General features: G+C 47.2%; 2 long non-coding RNA genes across 2 annotated transcripts; one reads left to right on the top strand and one right to left on the bottom strand.

The window, feature by feature from the left end:
* The first annotated feature begins 1,812 nt into the window (after nt 1-1,812).
* Nucleotides 1,813-3,571, top strand: LOC132245789 (uncharacterized). Its single transcript, XR_009457499.1, has 2 exons — nt 1,813-1,901; nt 2,910-3,571. It is a non-coding gene; the product is annotated as an uncharacterized LOC132245789 (long non-coding RNA).
* A 9,774-nt stretch (nt 3,572-13,345) lies between these two features.
* LOC132245665 (uncharacterized) lies at nt 13,346-15,793 on the bottom strand. The gene is made up of 2 exons (XR_009457366.1): nt 15,735-15,793; nt 13,346-14,242 (listed from the first exon to the last, which is right to left on the bottom strand). It is a non-coding gene; the product is annotated as an uncharacterized LOC132245665 (long non-coding RNA).
* Between the last annotated feature and the right edge of the window lie 226 nt (nt 15,794-16,019).

The raw sequence follows: 16,019 nt of genomic DNA on the forward strand, positions 1-16,019 counted from the left end.
CCTCTTATAAAAAAGCTTTCCACTTTGTACTGAACTTGTCAAGGTGACATCTCCCCAGCACCTAGCTCATTGCCACACTTGCTTTTTCGGTGGCAGGTTCGGCTCTTCCTGCACCAAGTAGGTGAAGTGAAAGAAGATGGCCACATGATGCACTTCCTCATCCTTTACTTCAGAAGATGGTCCAGGAGAAGCTTGACCCAAAAAAACAAGAGACATGAAAGCCAAACATGGAAGTGGCTCTAAAATAATTATACCCTTGTTTATGACATATTTAGAAGTCCGAAATGCCAAACCTTATTTAATAGCATATAGCATAAAGTTATGTCACAAAACAATGTCAGAAGCTGAATGCTTTTTCAGGTTCACGTGTAGCACTCAGAATTATCACATTTATTAACTAATTGACTAGCAGTAACATGACTTTACCTCACCCTGTCATAGCTTAGGTTCACTGAACCTAGGGCTAATCAGTGACACGGTGGATATTCTAATATTCTCAGAATTTAGAAAATTGAAGCACTTCATTAACTGTCATTAAAGCTGTTACAGGGCAGTAACCATTACATAATTACAAAGTTCATAATTTCGTACAGGAAGACACTCCTGTATGTAGCTAGGCAGCCCCCTTAAAAATGCAAATAAAGCTCACTTGTTTTTAAGCACTAATTAGGTCATGAATAGTACTCCTGGAATTTGGGGCTCTTTGATTTGCATTGAAGAAGCAGTGGCAGGTTTCTCTGTTTTTTGATAAAATTTCACTGGCCAGATCTGCTGGTGGTGTTACTTAATATAGTAATGAATTTCTAGGGCATTTGAAAGAGGGAAAGATGCCTCTCCTTTCTCAAATGAATGAAAACTTTGTTTGGGTGTTGTTCTGTAAAGGGTGGGAAGCTAAAGGGTTCAGATTAGCTCAATCAACTCAACACACTTCACCTCAGTAAGAACACAAGAAATGCCACGTGGGACAGATCAGAGGTCCATCGTGAACTTTCCAACAACTCTCTTAGTTCGGTGTGGAAAAAGTCAAGGATGTTCATCTCATACAGCTTCAAAGCTGTACTCAGACCTTTTGTAAGACCTCATGCTTTCTGTTCTCCTACAACCATGCCCTGCCATTGCCACCAAGCAGCACAGGAATAGGCTTCTGCCATGAACCCTGCCTTTGCTGCATTGGTGAAACCACTGAATATTAATGAAGAAATACATCTCTAATTGAGATGAGGGGGAAATTGAACCCAGAGACAAAAAGATAACCAAACCTTGACATAAAGTAAAATAATACACAGTCAAAGTTGAAGGCACTCCAGAAGTTATAAAACCCATAGGTGGGGTTCGCAAGACGTATGAAGCATGTCAGTCCTTCCCCCAGTCAATGTGCTGACATCCATGGGTTTTGGTGGGCACTGAATCCGAAAATGTCAGGTGCGCACCTGAGCATACTAAACAATGGCTCCTTCTCCTCTTTGGGTTTCAGAAACACCCCGCTCCCCACCGCATAACAGTATGGACCAAACTGGATTCATGCACAGGAGAGCAAATGGTTCCACCAACACCTGCTCTGCGTACCCTGCAGACGTACCCCAAATCCTCCAGCTCTAATGAAGTCCATAGAGCAAGAGCAGGAAGAAGGTTGACCCATAAACTTTTAATTGAAAAGACACCTGGAGGGGTGTAATTTGCCAGTCCTAAACTAAATTAAAAACACAATAATTACAAACACAGAGTGAAACAATTACAGTATTTGGCGGATTGGCACACGTGACACACACACGTTTTGTCACGAACCAGGACGTCAAGTACAGAAGATGCTGCAAATGCTCCCGTCCGTCTGACAACTGTATAAAAGGTTGCACAGTGAGGATATTTTAATCACTTCTTGACTTCTCTCTTCAGTGAGCCAGGTAAGTCCAATTCAGCTTCATCTCTTCCAAGTATCTTTCTTTCCGCTGTAATTTAAAAACTGAACTTGCTCTTGTGTTCATTGTTTTTCACAATGCTCAGGGTCTTTCACTTGTTTTTGTTGTTTTACTGAACCTGGTGGGTGGCAGGAATTAGGGCCCCCCAGCTGAGGTTGGCATTTCAAGGGCATTTGGGACAGTAATGGCCAGAATGAAAGAGGCACCCAGCTGAAGTGATGAAGTGCCATGTGTTGTTCAAGGTGTAGGAGTGCGCAGTCAGGAGTGACAATCCAAATCCTGACCCTGATGCCCAAGGCCCCCTTAGCTCAAAGAAGAGACTTTAGGTCCTCCAATTTAAAGCAGGCAGCAAGTTCAGCCACTGAAAAGCTCAGAAGAGAGGGAGCAATATCCCAAATCCCACCTCTCTCCCCAACTGGGGTGATTCCCGGCAGCCCTGACATGTCCCGGGATTGTGGGATCCACAACTGCCAACTGCCTAAGGCTGAATCCTTCCTGCAGTGCAACAAGCTTCAGGGGTGCAATGCACCTTCGCCCCCAGATCCCAGTGGTAGGAGACAGAAAGAGGAAGACTTGGGTTCTGGGTCCTGAAGTGAATGCACATTCCCCACGTCCCAGGACTGTGCCTGCACCATCGGGCAGGGGCTGCCTAGGCCTGGACTAAAGGCTCCCTGCCCCACTCCTGCTGCAGCTGCCCCACAGGGCCCTGGAGCCTGCTTTCCAGCCAGCATTTTGAAGGCAAAGGAAGTGAGAAGGCTTCAAAGGTGTTGTTGGGGGGAGAGGTTGATGGGAAGTAGAGGAAAGCAAGGAGGTGGAGGAAAGGAGAGCTGTGACACCGGGACAAAGGAGGGCTGAGGTCAGCATTTCCATGCTCCATCCCATAGTCTCTATGTCCCTGCCAGATTGCTCTGAGACTCGCATCCAAGTTAGGCCCCTTTGATCAATCAGCACTGCCCATGTGTCATGTTTCCTCTGCTCCCTGCTGTGTTTCAGGTTCGCCTCCATCACTGCAAGATGTCTGACAGCCTGGACATGCTGGATGACCTGTACTACCAGAGTCCAGATTGTTGTTGGAGACCCCGCCGCAGAAGGCCATGTTATTGTTGTTGCTATGATCCATGCACTGGACAGCTAATTTGGCAGGGATGGTGCTGTTGCCCCGGGTGGGGCGGTAGGGGCAGATACGGAAGGTGCTGGCCATGCTAAGTCCAGCTCGGATATCCACGGCACTTGGAGCACAACGGACATGACAAGCAAGATACAGATTCCTGGCTGACCCGACGGACATGGCTCAGAGCAGTGCTAAGTGTGAGGGCTTGGCATTGCTACAAGACTCCCTCCCCCATTCTCCTGTCTCCTACGCTTTGCTTTGTTACTCTAGGAACTTTGTATTCTCTGCACTGTTAAACATTAAGGCCTCTTCATGCGGTGCTGTCATTTCAACGGATGCCTCTGCCTCCTTACAGTCCACTTGTAATCCATTGCAGACCACTTGGCACAGCCACAGACGTGTAGAAGATGTTTGGTGACAACAGATGTATAATCCCAGCTGTGACCCTTTGGAAAACCTTGGGGAAATTCGCTCTCTCCTCTGTATCCCTTCCGTGTCTGTATTCTCAATTTCTTCCGTACATTAAACTTCCTCTGCAGCATAATATTCGCCTCCTAGGTTTTTTGCCCTCCGTTCCTTATTTGCAGGCATGCTGGTGAAATTCCCTCCCGTGCAGAGCCCCGCACCCAGCATGACTCAATTCCTACTGAAGTGCTACACAGAGATGAAAATCAGCCCTGGAGCATGTCTGTGTGCCCTGGGCTTTCCTCCTACCCAACATTAGGTGTTTGCACTTGTCTCTCATATAGAGCCCTTGGTCCTTTTCAGCCGTGGCTCCAGGAGTGATAATACTGCACTTTCCACATTGCAGAAACAGAGTATCAGCCCTCAAATCTTTCCAGCCCTTTCCTGATAGACTATTAAAAACAGAGAGCGCTCTCATGCCTCCCTCCCAGTCATTCCTAACTTCAACATGGGTTGTGCAAAAGCATGTCCAAATTAAGGCACATCAATCCGAAGCAGATCTCATCTGCAATCCTGGATTGTAAACGCAGCTCTCTGAAAACGGGGGAGCCCAGGCCCTGTCTGCATCCTTGTGTCTACATGAAACTGGGGGCAGTAGTACCCCATGCCATTCCCCTGAACAGAGATGATGAAGGTTTCCTCCTGTAGGATTACAGGGGAGAATGGAGACTGCCGAGTGCTTGAACGCCCTGGAGTGCCGGAGAGCTGGAAATGAAAAGCAACATACAAATTCACGGCTGAGTTTAATGGCATGGCTTTCAGGCATGTTGTGCACCCAGGATGGCCCCCGACACAAGTGGCAATCCTGAGGACTCAGCAGCTCTGCGAGGTGCCTGATCTATGTATTTCCAATATTCCTCAGGCATGATTGTTTCCTCAGGTGCTTTCTTTTCTTCTTGCCTACAGATTTACCCCCAATCTTTCAACTCCACTGAATTCCATAGAGCAAGGCCAGGAAGAAGGTTGACCCATAAACTTTTAATTTAAAAGATAGCTTTAGGGGAGGGTGTAATTTGCCCGTCATACGCTAAATTTAAAAGCACAATCATTCCAAAAACAGAGTGAAACAATTACAGCAGTTGAAGGGTTGTCACACACGACACATATATGATTTGTTGCTAATAAGGACCCAACATAGACGATACCTCAAATGGTCCCTTAGGTCTGACAACTGTATAAAAGGGCTAGCACATGATGCTGTTTTATTACTTCTCGTCTTTTCTCTTAGTTGAGCCGGGTAAGTTCACTTCAGCTTGATCGCTTGCAGGTATTTTCCTTTAAGTATTACATTTAGAAATGGATCCTGGACTTGTATTTATTGGTTTTCAGTAATGATTACGGGCTTTCTATTTTTTTTGGTTTTTTTGTTTTTTGTTTTTGCTGCATTTGGTTTGTTGGCATGCATTAGGGAGCCAACAGGTTAGTTTGGCATTTCAAGGGCATGTGGGACACTAATGGCCAGAGTGAGGTATCCAGGGCCCCATTAGTTCAAACAAAGAGACTCAAGCTCCTCCAATCCAAACCAGGCCATATGTTCAGCCATTGCAAAGCCCCAAAGAGTAGGAGCAATATCTGCAATCCACCACTCTTTCCAACAGGGGTGATAGCCCACAGCCCAGATTTTCCCCAGGAGTGTGGGATCCTAACTGGAAACTGCCTACCTAAGGATGAATCCTTCCTTCAATGCAACAAGGTGCAGAAGTGGAATCCACCTTTGGCCCCCAGATCCCAGGGGTCGGAGACAGAAAGAGGAAGACTTGGGTTCTGGGTCCTGAAGTGAATGCACATTCCCCATATCCCAGGACTGTGCCTGCATCATCGGGCCAGGGGCTGCCTAGGCTTGGACTAAAGGCTCCCTGCCCCACTCCTGCTGCAGCTTCCCCACAGGGGCCTGGAGCCTGCTTTCCAGATAGGATTTTTGAGGCATAGAAAGTGAGAAGCCTTCGAAGCTGTTGTTTCAGGGAGAGGCTGAGGGCAAGTTGAGCAAATTTATGAGGTGGAGGCAAAGAGCAGTGACTCAGGCAGAAAGGAGGACTGTGGTCAGCATTTCCTTGCTCCATCCCCCATTCCCCAATTCCCTACCAGATTTCCATGAGAGTTGCTCCCAGCTTTAGACCTATGATCCCATCAGAACTGCAGATGTGTCATGTTTCCTCTGCTCCCTTGTTTCAGGTTTGACCCCAGCACAGCAAGATGTTTGATAAACATTAAGGCTTCTTCATGCTGTGCTGTCATTTAAAAGGAAACCTCTGCCTCCTTAGAGTCCACTTGCAAGCCATCGCAGACCACTGGACACAGCCCCAGTGGTGTAGAAGGGTGTTAGTGTCAACAGGAAACAAAACTTGGTTATTCTTTGCTTCTAACTGAAGAATTTAGTACAGACACTGCATCATTAAGAAACTGTTTATCCTCCTCTTTGCATGGTCCTTTTTCATATGTGACATTATTCAGGGAGAAAAGTAGTAAATAAATAGATGGGAACAGATTGGTAGTAAAAGTCAGCAGCTGCAAAGAAATTAGCACACCTTGTACAAAATGGGCCTGGCGTAGAATCCCGGTTATTTGCCCTCTGCTCTGTATCCCTTCTGTATCTGTATACTCAGTTTCTTCCATGCATTAATATTACTCTGCATCATACTTCCCTTCTGGAGTTTTTTTCCCTCCATGCCTTATTTGCAAACCTGTTGGTGAAATGCCTTCCTGTGCAGAGCCCAGCACCCAGAATGACTCAATATCCACTGAAGTGCTACACAGAGATGAAAAATAGCCCTGGAACATGTCTGTGTGCCCTGGACTTTCCTCCTACCCAACATGGGGTGCTTCCTATTCTTTCTCCTATAGAGCACCTGGTCCTTTTCAGCTGTGGCTTCAGCTGGCACTGTTACTATTGCGCTCTCCACATTCCAGAAAGATAATGCCAGCCCTCAAATCTCTCCAGCCACTGCCACCCTGGTTTGGTCAAAATTATGTCAATATTAAGAGAAATCCATACTAAGCAGAGCTGATCTGCAATCCTGCAATGTCAATTTTGTTTAACACAGTGGTGAGATGAATCAGTTGTGATTCAAAGTCTTGACTGAAGATGGCAATGTTATCGATGTAAGCCACTGCTCACTGCTTACATCCTTGTAGCAAGTTATGAATCAGTCTTTGACAAGAAGCGGGAGAATTGTTCATAGCAAAAGATAAAGCAGTGAACTCATACAGTCCCAAAGGTGTGGTAGGTTTTGGCCATGGCGTCCACATCCAGTGCCATCTGCCAGAACCCCTTGGATAAATCAAGAGTACAGATGCACTTGGCTCAGCCCAGGGTATCAAGCAGAGAGTCCATCCTTGGTATTGGGTAAGTGTTGGGGGTGGTAATAGCATTTAGCTTCCTGTAGTCCACACAGAACCTGATGGTCCCATCCTGCCTCTGGACGAGTACCGCAGGGCTGGCGTAAGGACTTAACAAAGGCTGTATTAGCCCCAGCTCTAGCATTCCACGTGCCCACACTTTATCTCTTGCAGAACCTTTGCATTGCTAGGTTCTGTCATAATATGAATCTGAAATCCAATCTTTCTGTACATGTTTGCAAGCCTTTGGAATAAGTGGATCCCAAACAGAAATCCTGTTGCATCTTCACTATAAAGTCACTAGCAACTAGCCTATACCTACAATATCTGTCACGTTCTCCTCCAACTTCTATTGCAGGCCTACTGGTACCAGACAGATTTTGGAAATGAGACACAGTACTCTAATTCCAGTCACACTTCAATGGGATTCAAGCTGTTGTAACATCTGGCAGAAAGCATGATATGATGCTTCTGTGCACTGGGAATGAACTACTGTGCATTCAGTGTCACATGAAAGCCATTTGCTGATGCTACTGCTCAGTAACTCCAGTTCTTACACAGTCATTTAGTACTCATTAAAACAAGTACTAATAGACCATGCAGTAAGAAGTGTGCAGTCAGTGTCTCAAGTAGATGCAGCCAGACTGTATGAAGTCAGGTACTAACACCTGGAACTACTCAAAATCAGAGATCCCAAACAAATGAATACACATTTTATTTAAACTGGAAACCACAGGAGTGTATCAATGATAACAGACAACAACAAAACTTACAAGAATTACATGTCTATTTACACTGATAAGTAAGAAATCAGTGAGAGAGAGAGGACAGAACAGAAATGAACACAACGCAGACCCTCGGTTTGGAGTTGTGGACGATGCGGCACGTGACACTGGCACAGACACAGAGCGCCTCACTGAGACAGACAGGCCTTAGGACTGTGCTTACAATGAGACCCTGATCTGCCTGCCAGATGAGGGAGGGAAGCTGGTTTTGCTGGCTCAGTCAGCCAAGCTGGGCTGAGTTCCCATCCCCAGCCTGATCGTAGGGCTGAGGAGGGGAACTGAGCGATGAGGCTCAGTTTCTTTCCCCAGCCTCATCACAGCACTTGGGAGGGGAAGTGAGCCCAGCCTCAGTTCCCTTCCGCTGTGCTGTGATCAGCTTCCTGCAGTCTGGTGGCAGAAGATGGGGAGAGCCAGGGCTGTGCTCCCGGCTGATACTGGGAGTGAAGCCCTGGTTCTCCCCTGTTTCCCACCACCTTGCTGCTGGCTTTGAAACTCAAAACATTTTGAGACTTTTGAAATGTTTTGACTAGCCTCATTTTGTTTCAAGGCTGTTTCAAAGCCCTTTGATTTGATTTGATTTGGTTTGATTTGATTTCGCTGTTTTGAGCTCGAAATGATTTGAAACACTGTTTAATCAAAACAGCCGATGAAATTTCGCACAGCTCTAGTCTCTATTCTCCCCTGTAATCCTACCAGAGTAAACCTACCAGATATGAGTTCTGGGGAAATGGAATAGGGCGCTGCCTCCAATGACATGCAGACACAGGGTTGCACACAGGCCCCAGGTTCCTCCTTTTCAAAAAGACTTGTTCAAAAACCAGGACTGCAGACCAGAGCAACCCTCAGTTGTGAAAGAACAGGTTAGAAACTACTCAGAAAATCTGGATGTGTACAAGTACATGGGATGGATGGCATGTACCTGAGGGTGCTGAGGCCATTGACTGATGTGATTGCAGACCCATCGGCCATCATCTTTCAAAACTCATGTAATCAGGAGAGGTCCAGCATGACTGAAAAAGGGCAAACATAGTGCCCATATTTAAGAAAGGGAAGAAGGAGGATCTGGGGAACTACAGACCAGTCAGTCTCACCTCAGTACTTGGAAAAATCATGGAGCAGATCCTCAAGGAATCCATTTGTAAAGACTTGGAGGAGAAAAGGGAGATTAGGAACAGCCATCATGGATTCAGTGAGAGAGAGAGGACAGAACAGAAATGAACAGAACGCAGACCCTCGGTTTGGAGTTGTGGACGATGCAGCACGTGACACTGGCACAGACACAGAGCGCCTCACTGAGACAGGCCTTCGGACTGTGCTTACAATGAGAAGGGCATAGGTTCCCCACCCCGCCTACCCAGGATATTTACCCCTCTACAGGGAACTCCCTCTCCTTCCATCCAGGCAATGGGTGACATGTTACTGCAAGAATGCTGCCCACCAGCACCGGTTCTGGTCTACGGCTGCAGTCCCAGAGGGCTCACCAGGGAGTCTTGCTCTTTCTGGGATACACACCCACCTCCAATTGCTCCCCGGACATGAGACACTCACCAAACACCCTTCATCTCATCCAGGGTCAGACTCACCAGTTACCTTTCTTAAAATTCAGCACCCGTGCCCTGCTGGGTATAGTGCCCACAAGGCCACATCTGGAATCTTGTGGGGAAAGACTCAGGGACCTGGGCTTATTTCATTTAGAGAAGAGGATGTGCGGGCCGGGAGCAGTCCGAGGCTTTCAGGGGCGCGCGGCAGGCTGCGGCCGGTAGCCCGCAATGGTTGGGCGGGTACTTCTGCACAACAGACTAGAATTAGGCACGGACTCATAGCGGTTGAAGAAAGAAATCTTTACTTACACCGTAGATGGTCGTGGTGCAGGCAGAAAAACTTGCTTACGTTGCAGTTACAGACAAACACACGTGGAGTTTGCTAGGCTCCACCGAAGACACACGCACGCAGTTTGCTAGGCTCCGCAAAACAAACACAAACAGAGCTCTGGATACTCTTGACAAGCGCGCAAAAATACTGTAGATACGTCTTAAGAATTTAACGAACGAGACGGGAAGAGGTTGGTGGTTGATCAGGCCGCCGAATTCCTCTAAGACACACACAAAGTTTCTATTACTCTGCCGCGTGCTCAGAGTCCTCACGAGATGGTTGTGGAGTCCTCTACAGCTTGGGCGGAAACTGCTCAAACCTCTTATATGGCTAGCAAGCGAATCGCTAGCCGCCACGTTGGAATAATTTAGAAACAGCCAATAGTGGGAAACACATTTACATACGGATGGTGGGAACTCCTTTGCACCGGGGTTTTCTCTCTGCAGCTGAGAATTGCACCGTGCAAAGAAAGCTCTATGTGGCGGGAAATAATTCTGCAGTGCCGAAGCACACACACAATCATTGGGTGATGACATCCCCCCTTGCTGAAGGCACAGCTGAATTATACCACATGCTCATCACTCGGGTCACCAATAGCTCTTACAACGGGTTGTTGAACTAAACGGGTAAACACAAAATCAGACAACATAAGAAATTCGTCCTCCAGGGATCAAATTAAATAATAGCCGACACAAATACATACACACATAACCAGGTTCATAACAAAAAATTGAACTATTAGGGCTTCAATGGGCGTCATGGCGAAGTCGCGTGTCAAGCCTTCACTTCTTCGATGATGTTGTCCTTCTTGGGGCTTCTCTCCGCCACGCACTCTGAATTCCGGATCTGTGAAAAGAATTCTCTTAAAACAGTTATTTCACTAATATTACAAAATTCACATGGCACCGCACGACAAGGCGGTCAATTAAACTCACTATTACTCCTAAAACATATAATACAGGTGTTTGAACACGACTCTACTCTGGACAACCCTCTCTTGTACACTCAACAAGATAAAAGTGTTGTTGATTCGTCATCCCGTTCTTCTAAATAATGAAAACCTAACTCATAGGCCAGTTGCCATTGGCCTGCGTCTCCTAAAATCCGAAGTTGCCGCTTATTGAGTCCAGAATGCTGTAGGAGGAATCCAAACATGAATCGCTCCTCTGGTGTTCTCTATGGCAATGTTGGAAGGTCGGATTTGCGACGTCTTGCATCTTAAGCCTTGATTGAGTATTGATGTTCCCGATTGCTGGATATTCTTGGCTCCATCAGGATACACAGTCGTGATAACTGATGAAGAAGATTACTCAAACTCCATGGACATGAGTCCTAGCCATGAGACTACAGCCTCGTCGGATTCCGTCCCAGATTCTCCACAAAGCTGCTGTAGCTCCACCCAAACATGAGTGCGACAGGTGGCAGCACAACCTGCACCCTGTGCATCAGTCACTGGGTTGATTGTGGCCACAGGATGAGCTGTTACTGCGGGAGTCATTGCTGCTGTTATTGCTTCTGGCAGGAGGGGTGGATGCACTCCTCCGCTCGATGCTCCCTCCCGTCAGGAAGAAGGCTTGGTCGCCGGAAGCGACGCTCCGTCGGTGGGCGGGGTCACCGGCTGAACTCTCGCGTGTTCTTCCGAAGCTCCACCTTTCTTTTCCGGTTCTTCCACACGGTCTCCCTCTTGCTCGGCGCCCTCTTGGAGTGGCGTTTCAAGATTTTCTTTCGCAGCCGCCTCTTTGACTGCTTGAACGGCCAGGAGCAGCTGGGCTTTCAAACTTGCATTTTTGTGCATTAGATCAGTTAGAATATGAAATGTTGCAGTTAACATTCTCCCCTTGTTGTATTTTGGGGCTACCCTCTCAGCTGCGGCGCGTCTCTTCGTCTCCAGATCTTTATGGAGCTCGGATGGAAGCTCGCGATTCCTCAATCTAGACACCACCATAAAGGGGGCGAACTGGTTGATCAGCACCGGTTCCTCACTCTCCCGAGCACATCGCGAGCAACGGGCACACTCCTGAGTGAGGGTCAGGTTTACTGCACCTGCCGGGTTGACCCTAGCAAGGGACACAGTCTTCAGGGGCTTAAATAAGACCAGCTCACTATTCATTATACACCCAAATGCTGCGGGGTGAAGATACACCTCCCTCTCTCTTAGGGCTCCGTCTTCGGAAGCTCCCTCTTCTCCCTTCAGCAAAAGGTGTCCGATGATAAACCTTTCACCCTTTCCGCCCACCTGGTGGTAAGCGATATGCACCTCCAGTTCCATGATGTTTTCTACTTGGCATTTTCCACTGTGCCAAGGGCAGTTCTTAATTAATTCTAGTTCCATCGTGCTTTCCCCGGATCCCATCCTCGTCGCCATGTGCGGGCTGGGAGTGGTCCGAAGCTTTCGGGGGCACGCAGCAGGCTGTGGCCGGTAGCCCGAAATGGTTGGGCGGATACTTTTGCATGACGGACTAGAATTAGGCACGGACTCCTAGCGGTTGAACAAAGAAAACTTTACTTACACCGTAGATGGTCGCGGTGCAGGCAGACCATCTACGGTGAAAAACTTGCTTACGTTGCAGTTACAGACAAACACACGTGGAGTTTGCTAGGCTCCACCGAAGACATACACATGGAGTTTTCTAGGCTCCACAAAACAAACACGACAGAGCTCTGGATACTCTTGACAAGTGCGCAAAAAAACCGTAGATACGTCTTAAGAATTTAACGAATGAGATGGGAAGAGGTTGGTGGTTGATCAGGCCGCCGAATTCCTCTAAGACACACACAAAGTTTCTATTACTCTGCCACGTGCTCAGAGTCCCCACGAGATGGTTGTGGAGTCCTCTACAACTTGGACGGAAACTGCTCAAACCTCTTATATGGCTAGCAAGCCAATCGCTAGCCACCACGTGGGAATAATTTAGAAACAGTCAATAGTGGGAAAAAAATTTACATACGGGTGGTGGGAACTCCTTTGCACCTGGGTTTTCTCTCTGCAGCTAAGAATTGCACTGTGCAAAGAAAGCTCCATGGGGCGGGAAATAATTCTGCAGTGATGAAGTGCACACACAATCATTGGGTCATGACAGAGGAGACTGAGAGGAGACGTAATAGCAGTCTTCAACTACATGACGGGTAGTTCGAAAGAGGATGGAGCTAGGCTATTCTCAGTGGTGGCAGATGACAGAACAAGGAGCAATGGTCTCAGTTGGCAGCAAGGGAAGTTTAGGTTAGCTTTAAGAAAGAACTTTCTCATTAGGAGGGTAGTAACACCCTGGCGCAGGCTCCCCAGAGCGGGGATGGAAGCTCCATCTTTGGCGGTTTCCAAAACCCAGCTAGGCAAAGCTTTGGCAGGGATAATCTATTTTGGGGTGGTGCTGCTTTGAGTAGGGGGTAGGACTAGATCTGACTTCCTGAGGTCCCTTCCCACCCTCCTTGGCTATGATTCTATGAGTTCTAATTACAATTGATTTTTCTTATGTGGACATGTTTTGGGGAAATCTGGTTGGAGGTTGGAATGACTGGGAGCAAATCCTGAGGCTCCTCTCTCTTTTTAATATTTGAGGAAGAAAGGGCTGGAGAGATTTCAGTGCTGCTATTATATTTCTGGAAAGTAGAAAGTGCAGTATTATTGCTCATGGAGCTGTGACTGAAAAGGATGGGTGCTGTATATGAGGAAGAATAACAAACTGGGGTCGGAGGAAAGAAGAGGGCACACAGACATGTTCCAGGGCTGATTTTCATCTCTGTGTAGGACTTCAGTGGGAATTGAGTCATGTCATGCTGGGTGTGGGGCTCTGCACAGGAGGGAATTTTACCAGCACATCTACAGATAAGGACCGGAGGGGAAAAAACCCAGGAGGCAAATATTATGCTGCAGAGGAAGTTTAATGCACAGAAGAAATTGAGTGTACAGACACAGAAGGGATACAGAGGAGACAGCAAATATTCCCAAGGTTTGCCAAAAGGGCCACAAACGGGTTTCTACACATGGCCCATTTCTACAAGGTGAGCTTCTTTCTTTGCTGCTGATGATTTTACTACCAAACTGTTTCCATCTACCTATTCAATTCTTTTCTTCCTGAATAATGTCACATGAGGCAAAGCACCATGTAAGGAGGAGAATCAGCCACTTCTCCATGATACAGTTTGTATAACCAAGTTTCTAGTTAGCAGCAAACAATAAAAGACCATCTCTGTCCTGTTGACTCCAAAGCCCTTTGACACCACTGTGGCTGTGTCCAGGGGTCTACAGTGGATTGCAAGTGGGCTCTAGGGAAGCAGAATCTTCCTTTTAAGTGACAGTACAGCATGTATGGACCTTAATGCTAAACAGTGCAGAGAATTAAAGGTTCCTAGAATGACAAATCAAAGTGTAGGAAACAGGTGTATGGGGGAGGGCGTCTTGTAGCAGTGCTGAGGCCTCACAAGGGAGGTGCTGAGCGCTTAGCACCGTTTAAAGCCATGTCCTTTGGGTGAGCAGTGAATCCGTATCTTGCTTTTAATGTCTTCGTTCATCGCAGTGCTGTGGATGTTTGAGCTGGATTTAGCATGGCCACCACCTTCCAGAGCTGTTCCTAACGGCGACACCAGGGGCCTGGATAACAGCATGGGCCCTGCCAAACTAGGCATCCATATCGGTCATAGCAGCAACACCAATATCGCCTTTGAGGGTACTGGGGCCAACGAAAATCAGACTGGCCTGGGTAAAACAGGTCTTCAACTGTGTCTAGGCTGTCAAACATCTTGCTGGGATGGTGGTGAACCTGAAACACAGCAGGGAGCAGAGGAAACACGACACATGTGCAGTTCTGATGGAAACAATGGTTAAACCTAGGTGCGACTCTCAGGGAAATCTGGTAGGGACCTGGAGATCGGGGGATGGAGCAGGGAAATGCTGACCTCAGCCCTCCTTTTTGGCCTGTGCTGCTGCTCTCCTTTCTCCACCTCATATCTTTGCTCCACTTGCCCTCAGCCTCTTTTCTAAATAACAGCTTCAAAAACTTCTCAGTTTCTTAGCCTGCAAAATGCTGCAGGGAATCACCCAATTTGGGGAGAGCGGTGGGATATTGGGTGTTGCTCCCTCTCTCCCAGGTTTTGCAAGGGCTGTACATGTTGCCTGGTTTGAATTGGAGGAGCTTGATTCTCTTCCTTTGAGCAAAAGGGAACGTGGACCCCTAACTCAGGATTTTGACTGGGCACACCTACACACAAGACATGGCACAGCATCACCTCAGCTTGTCCCTTCTCCACTCTAGACATTAGTGTCCCAGATGCCCTTGAAATGCCATCCACACCTATGGGCTCCCTAATGACTGCCACCCACCAACTGCAACAAAAGAAAAAAGTAGGGGAAGACCCTGAGCAATGCAGAACGGGCAGTGCAGCTAAACTCAAGCATTATTCATAGCTGAAATGACAGCCGTAGAAAGGCCAACTTACAAACAATGAGGTATCAGGGATGTGATGACCAAAGCCCTCTGCTTCTGGTCACAACTTGGGTCCCAGCTCTTCTTCTCTGTCCCTTGCTCCATGGAGTCCCTGTACACTGCTCTGCTGCCCACCCCCTCTCCAGCCCCCTTCTCCTCGAAGCACTTACTGAAACTGGGGAAGCCAGCCCTTGTTTTGGGGAAGAGTGCCACTTCCCATCAATTCTGGAAAAAGTTTCTTGCAGGCTGGGGGTAAGGACATGTGGGTAAAACTCTTAGCCCTTGACCCCTTGTGAGCCAGCATGTTTCCTAATGAATACATGAAAAAAGAGGCTTTTATGGCATGAAAACAGCAAAACTAGCAGCTGGTTTCAAAGGGATTTAACTAGCTCTAAGCAGCTGCGAAACTGCAGCTGGTATTTCTAATCTCACACACAAAACCCCAATGGATCAGAACAACCATTCTGGTAATCTTTGTCCTGTCCCCAGTAATGCCAAGTAGCACTTGTTCTGAAAGCGGGAAGAAAACTTGGAAAGGATCCACCATGAGATTTTTCTGTACACAACTAATTTAAAGGCTGGGCGTGAAGTTTGTCAGTCTCAATCATTCAATCCCCCAATCCATAGTGACAAATAAGAACGACCATCCCAGATTCCCATGTGTCTGTCAGATTCCTGCCTTTTCTTTGAAAGCTTCTGCAGTTCTGTAGTACCCCTTAGTGTCCTACAATATCCCAAAGTAGATATGCAAGATTCAGTCCTAATGTTAAATTATTGTTGAACTCAGAATCCCCATGGCTAAAAAGAGATAGAGTTGGATCAGACTTACCTGATTTTCTACAGGGAGTAAAACAAGAGAAGCGAGTAGAGAGCACTGGTTTGCAAGGCCTTATATACAGCTTCTGAAACTACCTGGTGCACCAGAAACACCCGTTTGTGTTTATCAGATGCAAAACGTTCTGTTGTGGATGCCACACCTTTAGTGGAAATAATTGTTTTCCTTGTTTTTTTCTAATTAGTATCTGTTGTCTGCTTCCTGGTGTTCCACATGCACCGTCCAAGTTTTTTCCATGCAAAACATTTCTTGCCCAGCTACATTCATGGTCTTATTGAG

The sequence above is a fragment of the Alligator mississippiensis genome, chromosome 15, assembly GCF_030867095.1.
Source record: "Alligator mississippiensis isolate rAllMis1 chromosome 15, rAllMis1, whole genome shotgun sequence".
Lineage (NCBI taxonomy): Eukaryota > Metazoa > Chordata > Crocodylia > Alligatoridae > Alligator > Alligator mississippiensis.